The 19309-nt window shown below is 34.7% G+C and overlaps 1 protein-coding gene across 12 annotated transcripts in view; it reads right to left on the reverse strand.

The window, feature by feature from the left end:
* LOC106621805 (leucine-rich repeat neuronal protein 2) overlaps positions 1–19309 on the reverse strand; it is a 164672-nt gene that overhangs the window by 57471 nt on the left and 87892 nt on the right. For 10 of the 12 annotated variants that reach the window (XM_036360582.2, XM_036360578.2, XM_036360581.2 and 7 more), the window contains exon 4: positions 3002–3075. The exons of the other annotated variants lie outside the window; for them this stretch is intronic. The gene's annotated coding sequence lies outside the window, so the exon portion shown is untranslated. The remainder of the gene's footprint in view (positions 1–3001; positions 3076–19309) is intronic. 12 annotated transcript variants of the gene reach the window in all.

Genomic DNA, 19309 nt, shown 5'->3' on the forward strand with positions numbered 1-19309 from the left:
TAAATTCGTAAAAATTATTCCAGAACAAATGGTTTTAGTTGCAAGCAAGCTTATGTGAACGTATAAACAAGACTCAAAGTGTCTTTGTCTCGCTTTGAGGCCTAAAAAGAATGTTTACGGGAAAGAAACTTAGCGACAATGAAGAGGTAATTGCCGACACTGAGGCTTATTTTACAAGAAGTGATAATTTACTTGTACTATAAAAATGCTAAAATGCTTAAAATATATATATAAGTATATATTATATATATATACAGATAGATATCATTATCATCTGCAGCCCATTTTAATTGAATTCTACAAATCTTCAGACATCACAGGGAAAGAGAGACACACAGAGAGGGATAAAGACCTCAAGCGTTACAAATATCTTGACGCCCTTGACAGGATTTCTAGCTTTTTCCCGAACAATACAATCCTCTGACTAAATGGCGGCTCGAGCTTTAAACGGAGGCCTCTGACGCGTCTAATAGGTTAGACGGCTGCTTTTTTGATGTCACCTAGATCTGAAAATATCCGCCGTCGTTGAGTTTCTACCTGAAATCATAACTAATGAATTTCAATGAATGAAGTTTCAAAATATCACATGCCGACGTTTCCCCAACGAATTACAGAAAACTCTCGCAAAACCATTCTCAGACCGCTGGCTTTAAAGGATAAGTTTCGAAAGCATTTTGCTGGAAATTGAAAGAGCAGCTCAATTAAAAAAAGATGGAATTATGAACCACTCAAAAATTCTTCTTTCTGAAGGAACACACATATGGTATATACACATAAATATCTACCAAATCTTTCACTTAAGCGCTCACTCAAGTGCGCCGACCGTCAGCGACAAAATCCAAGCCAAGAGTCAGTGAAATTTAGCTGGTGCATGCAACTTTATGTGGCATATAACTTTTGTGTGCGAGTGTATGACGAACAAAGAGTATGCTTACGTATGTGCGCCAAAACAAAGACTGTGGTAGTTTAAGTGCTTTTCGTTTAAAGTTGCATTGGTCAGTGATGACATTTATTTTTTGTTGCATGGCAATGAATCAAGCAGAACAATGCCACCAGAAAGCGGGAGATGGAACTTCAAAAAGTTGCAATGAAACCTGCACTTGAGCTCGTGTTCCCGGCGGGCTTGATTGACTGAGTGATAGTAGCAATGGTCTGCAGCAGATCGTGCTCGGTGCTTTCTCGAACTGAATATGTGTGCATGTGTTTGTGTATAAGTTGCTGGTTAACTGTAGTGGCGGATGCTGATAGGAATTTTATACTTCATAATTCAATGTTGATGAGGCTTGACAATTAATTGAAGAGAAGCAGCCAGTTAAGTGAAGTATGCACTTCCGAGTATGAAAGCGATTCTGATGCAGAGTGGAAATTTAATATAATTTATACAATAAGGCGTATAGAAAGAGAGATGGTGACATGGTGGAGGTGCATTTATAAAATTAGAGCATATCCAGCAGCGTTTATAATTATTAAAGCCTGCTTTAAAGCCTAAGTTTTTCTGTTTTTAATTAGAATACAAGAAAAAGAATCGTTTCTCTTAAACGAGTAACTAATTTGATGATTTTATAAAGTTAATACTTATACAAAATCTCTGCATATTACAGAATGAATGAATTTACGGCATACCACCTACATTAGCTTAGAGCAGTTATACTTCACTTCTTTACGAAAGCTTTTGTGCTATGTTTTTTATTAAAGTTTTACCCCATTTGACCTTTATTAAGCTTTGCCTAAGCAATGGAAGCTTTATTGTGAAAATTAGTTCAAAAAATGCTTACTAAGAGAGTGACGTTTGAATGACATACACTAACCCTAAAGCTTTCATATTTGACTAACTTAAGTATACCTAGTATACTTGTTTGTTTCACATTTTGTAGGAACTTCACTATTGTCTTCTCTATGACAGCTTTATGAGTTTAAATTTTCTAAATATTTCACTCATTTCTATAAACAAAAATATTTTTGAGAGAATTGAAAACTTTCATACGATAAATTATTTTGCGATAACTATTGAATAAAAACTTTAAAATATCAAAAGTTTTCAATATTTTAAGCATTAATTATATCAAAAAATGTGTATAAGCTTGTTATTTTTGAAAAGTTCCGAAGCTTTCATTCTTTAAATTGGAATTTATTAATTGCTTGCAAAATCTAACTTTGTTAAGGGTGAAACTTTTCAAAAGCTTTCAAATGCTAAATACATTTCTAAGCTTATTAAATGTTTACTTCTTACGAATTTGATATGTTGGCAAAGATTTCAAGCATGCGAGTAAGGGCACAATAGGCTACAGGTCGCAGTCTGATCCTTAACTGTTAATCTAACGTTTCGAGGTGCTCAATTATTTTTGATTAAAAGCTTCGAAGTAACCGATGTTCTGTTGCTATTCAAACTTTTTTTTAGATTTGTGTGTAGTTCTTCCAAAAGCTTTGGAAGATTTCGAAGCTTTGATAGGATTTTTTTTTTAATTTTGCGAACTTTTTAGTATAAAATTACAAAATATTGCAAAAAGCTTTCATATTTTAAATTAGTGTGAAAGCTTTTTCGAAAAATTTTTGCAGTAAGTATTTATTTTTATGAAAAATATATGAAAATATAAATTTTTCTTCAGAATATTTCTTTGCATTCCGCAACATTTACTTAGTTTTCTGAAAAATTTCGGACTTTTCTAATTTTATTTGATACATGAAAAAAATGTTCACTTTGGTTGCACCTATAATAATTCATTGTAGGTTTGTATGGTATATCCTACAGTAATCTCATAACAAATATCCGTTCCGACAAAAAAGTAGCTTCTTGATGAAAAAATAAATACATTTTCAAACATCGTGGCAAACTTAATATAGTACCCTATTCAGAGTATGAAAAGCTTTCACTCTTTTCAATTTAAGACAAAAACGAAAATCCAATTCTAAATTTAATAGAAATCAAATTAGCCATAACCAACAAAGAAACATTAGAGCAATAAATTTGAATATGAAAGTGAATTGATGAGTTATTGCTTACCGAATAAAAGGCACATTGAAGCCATGAAATTGTAAGTGCTTCACTGCTCAAGCGCTCAAGTGCTCAATGACTACCTGCAAAACAATAACCATTATAAGCAAGAGAACAAGAAAAAATCGAAGCTGTATTAATAAAAAACAAAAAGAAAACGAAAATAATATACGCTTGTCGGCAAGAAATTAAAGTAAAGCCAAAGTAGAAAAGAAAACAAAACAAGAAATAATAAAAGTGTAGAAGCAGCACGAACAAAATGTGTCGACAAAGAAAGCCAAAAAATAAATGCTTAATAACATGAAAAAAGCGAAGAAAAATGAGAAAATGTAACATGAAACCGCAAAGTTGGCGATTGAATGCCGAACTTGATTTTCAACAAGTTCACGCCTCTAAAATTATGCTCCAGCGTAATTCATTCGATATTTTTGCCGCCGCATTCCGCGCGAGTGCAAAGCGTGTAATTTCATGTATTTTTGTTTTCTTTTTATGATTTGCTTTTTATTTTATTTTCGACTGCCGTTTATCTTAATTTTTTTGGTTTTAATATGATTTGGTTTTGGCTTTCTTTGGGGCTTGCCACATAAATCTAACAAGTGCACAGCTGAACTGAACAAGAAAATAAACTGCACGCTGTGTACCCAGCAAAGCGGCGCGGTGCAACACATAACTTAAAAAAAAAAAATTTTATTCCTTTTTCCAAATTTTATTTCCATATTTTTTCGTCGAACCTGGTTTCAATCGGCCGCACAGCTGTGAAATGATGCGAATGTGTAAGACAAGAGAAACTTCGCTGGCTTAAACCGCAGCGTAAAAAACAAGGCAACAACAATAAGATGCTTGTATAGAAAAACAAAGAAAATTACAGTTAAAATAATGTTAATAAAAAAATCATAACTAATAATTTCAAGCGATAAAGCAGCCGTAAAGCTGTGTGCCTACGCGTGGCAGGGAGGTGAGGTGAGTTGAGTTAAGAAACACAAATAATACGAAACTGCCACAAATTGTTAGAAAGTAGCACGCGGTTGTGCTGATTTGAGGTTTTGTTCACTTGCTCACTTCCCATCTCACTGCTTGGCAGCGGCTGCCTCTTGCGTAATTTGTGGTAGGAGTTAAGCGTCGATTATGCGCCACAATAGCAAGTGCGACTGCGCACTTACTTTTCGGCGGGTGGGTTTGCATATAGTCAAAGCGTTGTTGCAAGCTACACTCATGAATATGGCTAAATACAAAATTTTATTGCAAATAATAATTAGTTTTTAAATTTTAGTGAAGCATTTGAAGCTATGATCGAGTTTGAAGAATACTGAAAGTATTTTAATTTGCCACAAACCTGGCAATTACTGTAGAAATGAATTAGAGATATTGAAAATTTGCTAAATATCATATAGCGATTTTTGTAAAGCAAGAAAAAAATTTTACTTCGGCTGCACCGTAACTATAATACCTTGCACAGGTGCAATCTCATAGCAATTACAGTTTTTTTTTTTTTTGGAGGTTGTAGCACTACCTTGGACAATAATTTATGCCAAACTTTGTGAAATACTTTGTCAAATAAAAGAGGTTTTCCTTGCAAATAATTGATTTTGACCGATCAGTTGTCAGTTATATCTTATGTTTTAGAGGTTCCATAGTTTCCAACATTCCATTTTTGTGGGGAAAAGCGCGTTTGCGAAATTTCAATACGATACCTTAAAAACTGTGGGGCTAGTTCGCGTCCCCAAATTTCCTTGCAAACTCCTTTTATTTTGTTCAGGTTATAGTTAATAATCTGTCTTAACAAAATACTTTAACTTGCGGCAGCAGAAAGCTTAACATATTCAACCTTATTTTTTTAAATTAGACTTATACTATTGATATGATTGGTATATTCTTGACTAATTTTTCGATTTAGCGCTTCTCATTAAAGAACTCATGTTTTATAAAATATTTAAATGGAAGTCGTGCTGCTATATCTAGGTCCTCTATTTGTCTAGTTATCAGGAGAAACGAAAACTGTACTTTCATGAAACATGTTTACATCAGATAATTAACCCTTCTGCTTGGAAGCTGTCGGTAAATTCAGTTTTATTAACCTCGTGCTAGTATAAGAACGGTATAAATCACTCAACAGCTTTTTAGGTGAAACCCCATATCTTGGGATCTGCTTAACCGATTTCAGTTTATAATATCTCTTATATTTGTAAGTTATAGTGCGAAAATGCATGAAATCACGCCTATTTCCCATGTAAGACCATTTTAAATTCCATCTGATTCTTTCACTTTCCACTATGCAAATCAAGCAATAATGATTGTATCGGGGTAAAACTTTACATGAATAATGCGTTTAAAATATGCCACTTTGTGAAATAAAATTGTCTAAATCGAACCAGACCTGTTCAAGCCCCTAGGTACTGAATATGTGGAGCCCAGTGCCTACAGTTGACTTTTTACCGAAAATATCGGTCAATGTGTAAGATATAGAATTAAAATTCATATAATGAGATAAATAAATGAACCTCTCAATAATAGTATGTCCTTGTGTCAAAAATGGGTTGAATCGGTTCAATACTTTCTTCAATAAAAAGTTTTGCCAACACCTGATGTAATTTCCCGGACTTTGATACTTGCAAGTTGTGAGAGTATAAAATGTTCGGTTACACCCGAACTTAGAACTTCCTTACTTGTTCTAATTTTATTTAATACTGATACTGGTAAATAACATCACCAATTTTCCAATTACTTCTACTTCATAAAACCTTTTTAGCTCCACAAATTTTTAATAAATCAAAAGAACTTTAACCAATCACTTAAGGAATGGTGTGTAGGCTTTAAATTAAATTTGATTTAAATATTTATACCTTTACTTGCAAATGCAACACTTACGGCTCAATTCCATTACCGTTACCTACGGTGCACAATTACATTTTCACATATCAAATTATTTATATAAAATATTGTATCTTTGAATTTAATTTTGTTTCTTTTGCACACAACAGAAATTCAACTCGTTCTACAAATTCGTTACGACATATATACACACAAGTGCATGGAAAATAAATAAATAAAATCCGAAATCTCAATTCGCCGCAAAGCATTATTCTATTTCCTTGCATTTTTTATGAGTTCGAATTCTCAAAGCGATAGCTGACTGGCAAAGCACGAGATTTTCAGGCTTTCGCTCATTTCAATTGTCATACGATTTTGGAGAGCGACAAAAAATATTGAAGGCAGCAAGCAAAGAGATCTTTAAGACGACATAGCGCAGGAACAAAGGAAATGTATAAGTACAATAACAAAAAAATTTATTTGTATGTGGAACAGGAAAAATGTGCACCACTTGGAAGTGGCGTATGAAAAACCACAAGAAAATCACGCGCGACGCCACAAGATATGGCGAGGCAGCGGTAGTGGCAGCAACGATAGCACCACCACCACCGTTAGTGGCGACGAACATCTCAGCTCAGTTCAGTTTAGCTGCACTTTAGCCCGAAGCGTCTGTTACATTCCAACGCTATTGTCATCGTTGACAGCTGCGTCGCTACCGTCAGATACTAGATACCAGATACCATACATCAGATACACGTTTCACTTCCTTCTGGCTATGCTCGTCGTCAGTTGTACTCATCGTATATCTGCCACATATCTATCCATCTATCTAAATATCTGCTTGTACGTGGCGCGTTAGTGGAATAACTGAGTTGGCGCTGCGCAAGAGTGGTACATGATTTCATATGGATGTGTTTTGTACCCTATAGGAAAAGCTAATACCATAACAATTTTAATTGTTTAATTTAAATATCCTTTATAAGTCTCTAGTTAAGAGCGTGGAAGGGTACGGTGCCGGTTGAGTCAACTCAAAACAAGAATTCATGAAAGTTAGTCGCAAACATCGCTGCTAAGCTTTGGATAATTTTCGCTATAGCAATGAATCGCCACCACCACTGAGAATCGATCTCGAGCTCATGGTGAACATTTTCTTGTTGCGTAGTTGTTTTCACCATAGATTGTCTACCGGTTACTCTGCAAGTATCAAATCCAAAAGCTGGTCTGAACATAAGCTGTAGGCGAACTTTTCTTGGAGCTAGTTAAAACGTCGCTGAGTCACAGAGTTCTCCAGTTTAAATTAGGAGAAGATGTAATTCCTTTTTAAGCTCAGACTCCACTTTATTGCCAGCTAAAAAGTTAGACTGAGGCTACACTACTATTTCTTAACGTGTTGAAGGGGTACAATCACCATAGATTCGATCAGCTTATGCCGATAGGTCGCAAACGGTCTTAAGAGATCAAGACTGACCCAGCTGAAAAGGAAAAGTAGGTTAAAGAGACCAATGCTGATATATCTAGAAAGGGAATATTTGAACCACCTGCTAGCACGACCAAAGCAAAATAAAAATCCAAGTGAGTTGAAGCCAATTTCTTGTTTAATTGATATTTCAGACGTTACCACAACTCTATATTGTCACCTTCATTTCGGTTGGGAGTTTTTTATCTCGATAAGCCAAGGTAGTTTTAAAGTTATTATACAGTCCTTATAACAGAGTGCTAAGGTGATATTGAGTTTAGAAAACTAAATGGAGACAAATCCGAAGGATTGGGCAAGGGGTTTTTGAATACATTCGAAAGATGTCAGCTACCTGGTGAATTTAATTTAGTAAGTATATATTAAGGCTCAAGAGTGTTCCCTTATCTTGGTAATTACAAGCAGCTTAGAAGTTGTTTTCAGACTTTTAAAGGCCTTTTTTGATATCTGATTTGAGACAGTCCTTCGATTAGCTCAATGCTGAGACTGCGGTGGAGAAATTTATGTATTATAAAGCCAGTAGCAGTCCTCAACGTATTACTGCCTAGAAAATGGAGCGTAATTCGGCCCAGAGACTGGGTCGAACCAAGACCAAGTAAATAAATTCCTATTGAAATTAGATAACTTTATTTAAGATCTTTAGGCTTTAAGAGCTGTTGTTGTGTCTACGCATGAAGCTTCAACACTTAAGCCTTTCCTACACGGCTTGTATCTTTCATAGTGCTGGTAATTTTATATGTGCCTCGGTGTGAAGGCGTCCCTCGACCATTGTTGCCGCTGGCTGTCGACATGTTAAGGAGTACTGACATGGTTGGCTCAATGTGCCGCATGTTGCACGTTCCACTCGGTACTGGCACAAGCTGGCGATATGCTAGCAAGCCTCACTATATATTTCCATACATATGGCGGTGCATATATGTATACTAACTTGGCATGAATGGTTGTAAGGCAGTATATATTACGTTTGGAATCACCATTCGAAATAAGTGCATTGCTAGCAAAACAAATGTAAAAAAAAAAATACCTCAACGGCAAGCGGCAAAAGCATGCGAAATTGTGCAAGAAAATTGAGGAAAAAGACGCTGCCAAGCATTGGCGGTACAAATAGTTAAATGCATCGATTTGTATATATGTCTTTTTGGTTATGTGTGTGTGTTTTTTTAATGATGGCCAAGATGTGTGGTAACGATGCGGAAGCAGCAACTTCGTACAAGCAATCGCCAAAGCATCGCCATTATTGTGTTGGCAGCAATGAACCACATATACTCATACACAAACACATGTGGTAAGCATGAATACAGCTGTGCATGTTTCGCTTTGGCATAGAATTGCAAAGCATGTAACGGCAATCGTTGCACATATGTACATACATATTCGTACATATGAGTTTTTGTGGCTTACTTATACATACATACTTCGGAGTTGTTGGCATTCAATTGGATTGTGCTCGGCTCCAAAGCTCAAAAGCAAACAATTTTTCATGCGAGTGACTCGTTTTTGTGTTCGATTTGATGTCACATCATTGATGAAATTCGTGAGATGTATTAAGGAATTATTTTGTATATACCATAAGCAGAAGTGTTTGCATATCTTCAAACATAAATATGTAGTCAAAACAACAATAGTATTTCAACTAAATCTTAATGTATAGCAAAATACAATAAAATCTCCGTTCAAATTAAGTAGCAAAATATAGGAAGAAACCATTTCTCGTACACGAGACGTGAAAGTCTTACTATGTACAAAAGGTTACAAAAACGTTTAAAATATGATTCGAATCTTCATATATCTATCACATTTAAAACAAATTTAATATCATGATTTTTTCGGATACAGTAAGATCGCTTGGCTGATTTAAGTCATGAGACAAAGGTATTTGAAACTCAGTATCGAAAAAGCGAGGCAGTCCATCCAGAAGTGCCAAGTTGATACTCTCTTCTTTTTTTTAACAATTGCTTTTAATACGTGGATACAAATTAGACAGCGTCTGGTACTTAAAACTAGGACATCTTGCGATTTGGCCTTTTTAGAAGAACCTTTAAACCACGCAAGTACTGGCAAGCACATGTTTAATACGTAAAACCCAAAACTTTCGTGTAAAGCTATTCATTTACGCTGATGAATTAGACTATCTGAACCTCTTCTAATTTTCTGTGCATTCAAAATTATTCATAAATTATTCATGAATTTGTATATTGTTTATTCGATATGAATACCTAACCTTTCATTAAAAGATCATGTTGGAAGAAATCACTTATTTATTCTTCTTGTGTTTGCGATTCAATATTTTTTTAGTTTGCCCATTTTAAATTTTATTTTTTTGAGCATGGTATAGTAAAACGAAGATCCATTCTTAAATTGCTGGAGGTACTTATTCCAACTAGCCTATGTCAATACAAACTATGTTTCAGATTTTACGTGTAATTTCTTTCAGTTTCCAAGCGTTATTTCTTTCAGAATGGGCCAAGCTAATTTTCAGAGTTCAGGAAGACCTTTTCGAAAAGGTTTAAGCTAAATGAGAAAAAAATTTCAGATTTCTGAAATAACCGCTTTATAAAGCATTTCAGATGTTTGAAAAAACTCACTCACATGGGATGCCACAAGGAGAAAGATTCTAATTTCTGAAAATACTCGTTTTTAAAGAATACCAGTAATAGACGAGTTTCAGATTTTTTAATTCAGAACTAGAGACTGCACAATTTTGTGAGAAAAAAGAAGATTTTCCATATGATTTCCTTGGGTTATATTAACTACTTCTAAAGCAGTTCGATTTTTTAGTAGTTTCGATTATTTTTAATTCTAAAGTCTTAAATCCTTCAAATTTTCACGAGTGTCAGTTCTTTAATCTTCTAATGTAAATCTAAAATTCCAAAATAAACACTTTTTATAATTAAGAATCAGAAGTACACTACAAAAAGACTTCAAATAAGTTCCGGAAGAAAGCAAAGGAAATTGTGGCAGCCAGAAATATGTGCTACGCCTATTTTGTTGGCCAATATCACTACATCTATACACACAATAGCCTAAGTGGCCTACAACATCAAAGCAAAATCGACACGTACCAACTTGACTGTTTGGGACACTTTGTGGTGAATACTAAGGAACATGCAACAAAATCAATACACATACATACGTCTGTATGTGGCATGTGTAAGTGGCATGGAAATCGACAACATCATTTGATGCTCGTTTGATCAGAAAACCAATATTTTGTCAATGAATATGTACTCTCTCCACTGTCAAGTATTGCGATGTTTAGAGATTAGAGGAAGTGAGTGAGTGAGTCAAGTATTAGTCACGTTGTTAGTATTCGATTTGCTTTTGCGCCGTAATATACGCTATTATATGGTGTATTTGTATGTATGTATACGATATCATATGAGACGCTCGCTTATGTAGTATGCGAGTAGAATATAATCTGGAACGAATTTGTTAGCATTGCCTATGAACTGGCAATGTTTACTGCCACTGAAGTGGTTAAATGGTGCATGTGGCAGGAACACGAAATAAGCAATACACGGCTTCAATCGAAGGCAAAGCGTGGATATTCTGAATGTTTGCTTTTTTTAAGACCCCAGTGAAGCTACATAGAAAGTTAGGGAGGTGCACAGTCGCTAAGTCAAAGTATCGATGTAGAAAAGTTAGAATGTCAGTAGGCGTCTTGATCCTCATATGCAAATATAAACAACAAACACATATGTATGTACAAACAACATATAAGTCAAGTGCTCGTATGTATGTATGTATGTACTTGTTTGGAAGAGTGGCTTTCGAAAGCCGCCAGCGAAATTGTGTGTGTGTAAAAAATTGGACAAAAATAGCATGTAAACAAAGCATAAAAGCTAACAAACAAAACATAAATAAATATGACAAACACACACATACTACAATATATACATATTTACAACAACATTGAGTGGGCTTTCCGTTGGCTTAAGCTAAAGTGCCATAAGAAAGCGTAGAAGTGTGTAGACAGCGCCAAAGTTGCTATTTGTGGTATAGCCGGCGATAAGTCAACACTGCGCACAATAGCGAGCATACAACAACAACAATAGCGCTATGTACAAGAGCTATGCGAAGCAGAGAATGTGAAATGTGTATAAAATGATAAAGAAATGCGCTGAAAGTGACGGGAAACTACAATACTAGTTGGATATTAAAGCATTCCGAATATACTTGTATGTTGGGGACCAGAAGGAAAGAGTAAAAGTTACAACAGCGGCGCTAGAAAGGTATTGACAAAGGTGAATAATGCACGTAACTCCATTCTGGTGTCTAAACTTTTGAAATATTCATTTCTTTATTTGGCGAGTAAGAAAGGCTAAACGCCGAATTTTGTAATAATGAAATTTCCAACTTTTAACTGAAACCTGAACTGTCAACAATTGGACAGTCTAAAGCAACAATCGCTCAGAAATGGCTAGATTTGGCCAATATGTAGGAGAAGCATTGCATACCATCCGGACAGCGCCAGGCTATACTTTTAATGAATTTCTTGCTCCTGTTTTCGCACTTGCTCCTAGTGTGGGCTTTTTTAAGAAATATTTTTTGTAAGAATCGTCTAAAGCCATTTTTTGGAAAAATTGAAGCTTCAGCGTGAGCTGGCCCGCTCTGGCCATTCAGCTCCTTCAAGGGTTGTTTGAAGTAATAGAGATAATCCCTAGAGGAACACTTCAGGTCTTGAAACAACAACACAAGCTTACTTTGAGGTAGTGTTGATGGTGGACGACTCTTAGTCTAAAGGGAACTTATTTACATTGTAGCCGTCGTCACAGAGCTCTTAAATTCCATATTCAGAAAATGGGAAAAGTGAATTCGTCGGAATGCATAGCATTAGACGCTGAAACATATCTATGCGAATGTAAAGTCCTCAGCGAGATGAGACGGCATATATTAACGGCTTCCAATGCTCCAACTTAAGAGACATTGAGCAGCTGGGGTTGAAAAAACGAGGTTTTTTATCAAATCCACTGAGTTGCTAAGGCTTGGCAAAATCGCTGGCTTTCTTTTAGCTGCTGTGTGTTATGTCTGACGCTGAAAAAATACTGAGATGTGCAAATATTGAAGCAGTAAGTTAAGCAATATATGAAATACACTTAGTCTAAATTATATTCACCGAGTAAGATAAATTTTCCTCATTTTGAATAACAACCAACTAGTCCACAACCATATCCCAATGGAACTAGTTCACAGTTATTTTTTTGTTTCAATATACATGGTATTTCGAACTAAAAATTATGAACATAGTCTAGTTCATAACTAGTCCCAATCGAACTAGTTCGCATTTATTCGCTTGTTTCATTATATTTAACATTTTTTAGTAAAAGCTAAGCATATACCGTAGTGAATATTCGTATATGAACATTAGTAAATGTCTTTGAGATTGAGTATTCATGCCTCATGTGTCACATCAACCATCAACATAATAATAACCAATAGCATCCAACGACAAGTCAAACATGCAATTTGATATCGAATGTAAGTCTAACTGCTTTTACGTTTGCTATACAAAGCTCAATATATATTGTTGTAATTTTGTCTGTCAACTTATACATATTCTTCTTTGTCACACACCTTGAAAATATTTTGTACACATACTATATGTACCAACTGTAAATAGTGGCTAAAAGCTTAGACTAAAAAATGGCTTAAGTGCGCAAACTGCCAAAGAAAGTCAGCCAAATATCGCCCAGAGGCAACAAATCTACTTCCTTGCCACAAATAAAGATATACAAATACATATTTATATACATGTAGTTATGTTTATAAGCATATAACGCTAGCTATATATGTATATAGGGGTATGTGGCAAGTACAACATCTAGCGACTTTAGCCCATGAACAGGTGAACCAAAGTAAAACAAACTACCAACTACACTGAGCCAAATATAAAAATACATACATATGTTTGTGTATGTGAGTTTTTATGTATGTATGTTTATGTGAGATAGTCTATTTTGGCCATAAATCAAGTGTGGCAAGCGTGATTCTTAGCTTTTCATCTGCGGCCTAGCTAGACTCCCTTACAAGGCCTCTGCTTGTCTGCTTTATGAAATACAAAACCACAACTGAACACACACCCCTCTATATACATTGACACACATACTCACGCTTGATTCTCCTAACATGTCCCTATTGATAGATCCTGGCACTCAAGTCTACATGAATATTTAGTGGGTTTTAAGCAGCCTAGCCAAAGGCCCACAGAAAGTAATCCTGTTTGGCAAGATGTGTTTGTATGTGTATTAAATGGAGCACATATACCATTATCTGAACGCATGTGCTCCACCAAATCCCCCATATACCATACATAGCTACGTGCCACTTTCGTTGTCTAATTTGTACAAGGAATACGGAATTTGCATATTAGACGGTTTACAGGGATAAGTGGCAAAAAGCTTACACACCAAAAGCTGCCAAAGCGTACGAAAGGATGTTCGTATACTGATGCGACCACACATACACATACTTTAGTTATCTATGTGGCATATTGGTGCACACTAAGTTTTACGCAAATTACGCTTAGAATAGCGGTGAAGTCAAAAGCTGAAGTTGGCTAATTTTTAGTTAATGAAGTTGTGCATAGAAAAGAAGCTTTCAAGTGGGCGCACTAAGGTCATGTGCTCCTGGCTTTTACTATTTTCCGCAATTTTTGTACGTTTTGACCCTAATTTTGCTTTCATTGCAGTATAATTAATCTGAGAATGTTTCAGCTTTCACTGCTAGCTGCCGATATTAGTGGTCGTTTGATAGGTGTAGGCTTTATTGGCTTTAATATGTGGTTAGAAGCTGTTAGGTTGCAACATTTTCCATTGCACATAGGTTGGATGTATAAGCTGAAAGTTACAATATTAGGTTCAAATAAGCTTTCACTTAAGAACTTTCACATGATTTTCTAATCATAAGTGAAAATTACTCGAAAATGTATGAGGCGACATCACTTTGATCTAGTTGAAAGTATTGAATATAGAATGACTCACTTCTTGTACTAAAAGACATACTCAATTCAGATTTTAAAGCTACAATATTACGTTAATGCTTGAGCTTTCACTTTGTAGCTTTGAAAACTGAAACTGAAACAGAAATGAAACCCTCTAAAATGTGGGAAGATATATGTTTTTAAGGGGGGGTAGGGTTTTTACTTTCGAAAAATCGATTTTGTCCTTATATCTTATTGTTTAACATTTCAAGAATATGTCCTTAAAATTTTAGGTCGATAGAAGCAATATTCTTAAAGTTATAGTCTTATTTATATCCTGCCCTTCAACGCTCCAACCAATAGTTCATAAACTTTAGACGCGTTTTTCTCAAAACTACTTTTTCAAAGTCCGTGTTCACTGTCATTTCAAAACTACTTAACCGATTTATTTCAAACTTTATACACATTTTCGACATATAAAATACCACCGCCCTACGTTTAGTAAAAAAAGGGTGTTTTCCACCCCCAATATGGCAAAATTTTTAGTGGAAAATAACAGTTTACACTTTAAATAGCCACAAAAAAATTTTAAATGAAAAAAAATTATCAGAGAACGTTAATTAAACTAATTTTTCTTGGTTTTTTTCGGATAATTTCCAGCGGAGTTATGGTGAACACCGCAAATTTCTCAAGACGTTCTGGGGGAAGTTCTGTTACCGGCTTATAGTTCAATATTCCTGCATGAAAAAATTACCCAATATTGTCAAAAGTATGCTCAATAATGTACAAAAGGTCGGAATAAAATTACTCAATCCATATTTAAGAAAAAAATTCGCAAAAAAGTCTGTTTTTTTTTTACCTTGAAACCCTACCCCCCCTTTAAACAAAATCAAAGTATTCAAATTGAATGAATTGAATTGAATTAAATGCTATAGCTTAAGATTATAGCACAAGTATGCAAATACTAGTTAAGGAACTTAATAATTCATATATTACAATTATGTTCGTCGTAAATTTTGGCACTTAAAACTCATGAGATTCACTTAAAACCCTTTTACCTGCTTTGCATTCTAACCTGGGGAGCCGTCACCAGTATATTAGAACACCTTTATTTATTATAAAAATATTATGCAATTTGACAACCACCCTCTGTTAAATATCGTCATCAAAGAAATGACAGGTGTCATCGAAAGTCTTTTTGTTGACATAAGAGAGACAATCATTTTCGCTGGTAGCTAGCCTGGAATCTATCACGTAAATTATGTCTTAGATATAAAGCATCAGGTTCTCGTAATTTTTAATTTTGTAAAAGCTTCATTCATCCTACACATTATTTTGAAAACTGAAATATTCAATATCAGGTGCGCATCATGAGTTAATTAAAACTCTTAAGGAGAATTGTTTAAGGAACTTAAGGACATTCGAGCGTGAACAATGCGAAATCGTATGAGAATAGAATAAGTGCTTATACAAGTATAAGAATGATGATATGATCAAATTAGGCACTATTGCCAAAGCCTTAAAGTAATAAGTTAAAATTTTAAGTAAATTTTACAATTTATACAATCGAATTCAAATTTGATGTTTTACTTTTGGAAAAATTGTCAGCAAAATTAGTTGACTCATTACATGATTTAGCAACAAACATGTATTTTGCTAGTAAAAAATTGATAAAGTTTGATTTTTCGCCATAGTGAGAGTTGAAATAGCGGTTATTTTCGGCTTTTATTTTACATATTAAATTTTCCTACTCTAGTAGTCCTAATCACAATTTTTATACTCAAAATTAGCACAACAAATGCAAGCAACTAAACTACAATTTTTACGAGCTTCCCCAGTCAACTATGTAGTATTATTACTATCATTATTATTAAGTAAATAAAAAAGCATTTCAAAGTGCTTCACATTAAAATTATATAGCAGTAACCCACATTAAATGTTTATATTCCAATATATACAGCCAATGTATAAATAATAATGATAATGTTGTTATGTGTAACAACTTTATCCACAATTTAATGGCGTTCACTGTTCTCAGCAATTTTCTTGTCGTTTTATCGCCAAAAAGCCATGGCATTAAATCTTAGAGCAAAAAAAAATGATTGTAAATTTTTAGTTTGGCAAAGTCTTTTTCTCATGGCATGCCTAAGTGGTACTTTGCATGTATGTATGTATGTAAGTAAGCTTGCTAGGCCACACCGAAATTAGAACGCCAAGTCGACAACCGCTTGTTTTGTGAGCGCTGTCACAGGTGTCCCAAAGCAAAAAAAAAAAAAAGGTAAACATAAAAAAAACAAAAAAAATACACAAAATTTAAAAAAGAACTAATGATTCAAGTGTGCAAAATTAATGGTTGTAAAAAATTGGAGTATTACTTTTTTGTGGTAAGAGCTCAAAAGCTAAGCATTAATCTCATATGTTTGTAATTTTTTCGGTTATAAAGTTTATTTTTGGTATTTATGCTTTTAGCTTTAGATTATTTTATTTTCTGCCTTAATGTTTAACTTGTTACTTACCCATCACAATTAAGCTGCTTGAAATAATGACTCTTAAAGAACAAGCGCTTCGAAGCAATCAGCGGCAGGTGGTCGCTGAGCAACAGCGGCGATCGCAATTTAGCATATTAGTCAACACACAGACAAAAATAGATAATTGCGGAATTAGAAGTTCTAAATTTCTAGAATTCGTATTATACTTTATTCTTAATTCTTAAAGCTTAAACTCTAAGGCATTACAGATACTGTTATACTGTTCTAACAAATGATGAAAATCGGGTCAAAATTAATAATTAAACTGATTGATGATGACCAGCGACAAAACTAATACGATATGTATTCTTCGCAAGAGTGAACCGACAGTTTCCTAGAGATCGTGGGGGCTTCGCTAAAGTTGAGTAAAGTCAAACTGTATCAGAGTATGTAACGAGACCAACGTTTCCAGGCGTGCTTCTATTTAGGAAACGAGAGGTAGTAAGACGAAAGATAGAAAAATTATTCATCACTGGTGACGCTGCGGGCAACTATCGCAGGCCAAACTGTGCCATCAATTGCTGTTTGAGCTATTAGTACTGTAGTACTGTGAATGAATATTTCCCCCAACTTTATCTATAAAGACTTGAAGTGGCAGATCGAACAGGACTAATTTAGAAAATGACCTCATCTTCTCGTCAAAAGAAATAAACAAGAATAAGTTTAAATGATAAAGCGCCACATTATAAATAGTAGAGAATTGAGACAATTCTGTGCAGTTCTACAGTTGGAGCATCAGCATTTTGTACAGTATTTACAGACATAACGAAATGACTTTTTAATTAGGAAACTAAATTTGGGAACTATGTACTTATAAGATCTTGTAAAAGCAAATGCATTATTTTTCTAATAGATGTCGGTCAGGATTGATATTCGTCAGGAAGGTTCTGATATGTGTTTGGTGGAATTGGCTACTGTGAGCTGCTTCTCTATGGCTAAACTCTTAGTTTGGATCAGCACTGACCACAATTGGACCGTCGGAAGTTAATAATAGCCCAGAGGCGATCTGCTTTGGTCAATATGAACAATATTTTGTTTGACAATGCCAGGCCACAAACAGCGATATTGACTCGCCAGAAACTCCGGGAGCTTAGCTTGGAGGCTGTCATACGTCCTTATTTAAGTCCGCGGCTGGCACCAAGTGATTATAATGCGGTCCTGTCTAAGGCAACTGATTTTTCTGGAAAAAAATGTGCTCCAGAGAAGCTTGTGAAAATCGATCCCCAGTGTTTTAAAAACAATTTCCAAATATTTTAGAAGACTGTCATTTATTCAATTATCAGAGTTTCTTATAAGTTCAATATATAAAAACGATATTAAACTCCACAAAAACTGAGCATTTAATAGAACAGAAGGCGATTATTCTAGAACGTTATTTCTCATATCTGTAATTTGAATTTACTCCAGGTACTCTGCTCTGCCAATCATTACCACATGTTATTACATTTAAGCTTCAAAACCACCTAAGCTCCGAATCACTCGTTTACGCATAACGGTGTGAAATATACCACCTCCTTTGTCAATCTTCGCCGCAGTAATGCCTGATTTTATGTGTATAGGATGAATTCTACCATGCAGACATATTGCCACATGCGAAAACAAAGGAGTGAATTGTTATTTACTTCGTACCGAAAACAAAAACAATTTCCAAACACGTGTTTTTCAAATTTGTTATGTGCCCTCTTTAGCAGAGCATTGAAATCGCATTCACCGCGCAGAGAGCTGTCATTGAAAAGCGCTGTAAATGTGTGTATGTGCATTCACACAAGTCTATATCTATATACTGGTATGTATCCACATATAATATATCAAGTTCTTGAGCGATCGTTTAAATGCTTCAAATAAACAAGCCGACACCATTCAAACGAACTATGCATACATGGAGCTAAACACCGAGAATAAAGAGATATCATTTTATGTCTGCAGATAGTTTTGAGACTAGACAGTGTGACAGGCAGCCAGAAGGAGAGACAGACAGACAAAGAGACGTGCGGATAGACAGTACTAGATAGACAGACAAGCGAAAAATTTTTAATAAAATAACTGACACATTTACCGTCATAATAAATCGGCCTTCAATGATTGTTATAGCCCAGTTTATTCATGCGCGCATTTTGAAAATATTGTAAATGGAAAATATAGACACTGTTAACTTATAATTGTGCCGAAGTGTGTGCGTGTGTAAAATGTTAACATTTATGGAAAATATTTTCTCACTTTTAAATTCTCCGCAATTAACTTGAAAATGCACGTCTGGAATGTAGGCTAAATAAACGTTGTAAATGAGTGGCAAAATAAGTGCAAATACATATTGTATGCATGAGTAATAAAAAAGGCAAAAACACAAATATTAAGGTGGATCGGCGATTTGAAAAAGAACAAGAAGTTTGAAAGAAATGAAGAATTTTTAATGCAACCCAAAACAAATTGTGCGATTAAACACTGAAGAGATTGGTTAAAGAGAAAGATATCTCAATAGATTCTGATTGGTCATGGCTAAGATACAAACAGTCTCAATAGCTGCAAGTAGGAGACTGGAAGTTTTCCAAAAAAAAATTTTAATAAATGCTAAAATATTAAAAAAAAAA

The sequence above is a fragment of the Bactrocera oleae genome, chromosome 6 (assembly GCF_042242935.1).
Source record: "Bactrocera oleae isolate idBacOlea1 chromosome 6, idBacOlea1, whole genome shotgun sequence".
In the NCBI taxonomy this organism is placed as follows: domain Eukaryota; kingdom Metazoa; phylum Arthropoda; class Insecta; order Diptera; family Tephritidae; genus Bactrocera; species Bactrocera oleae.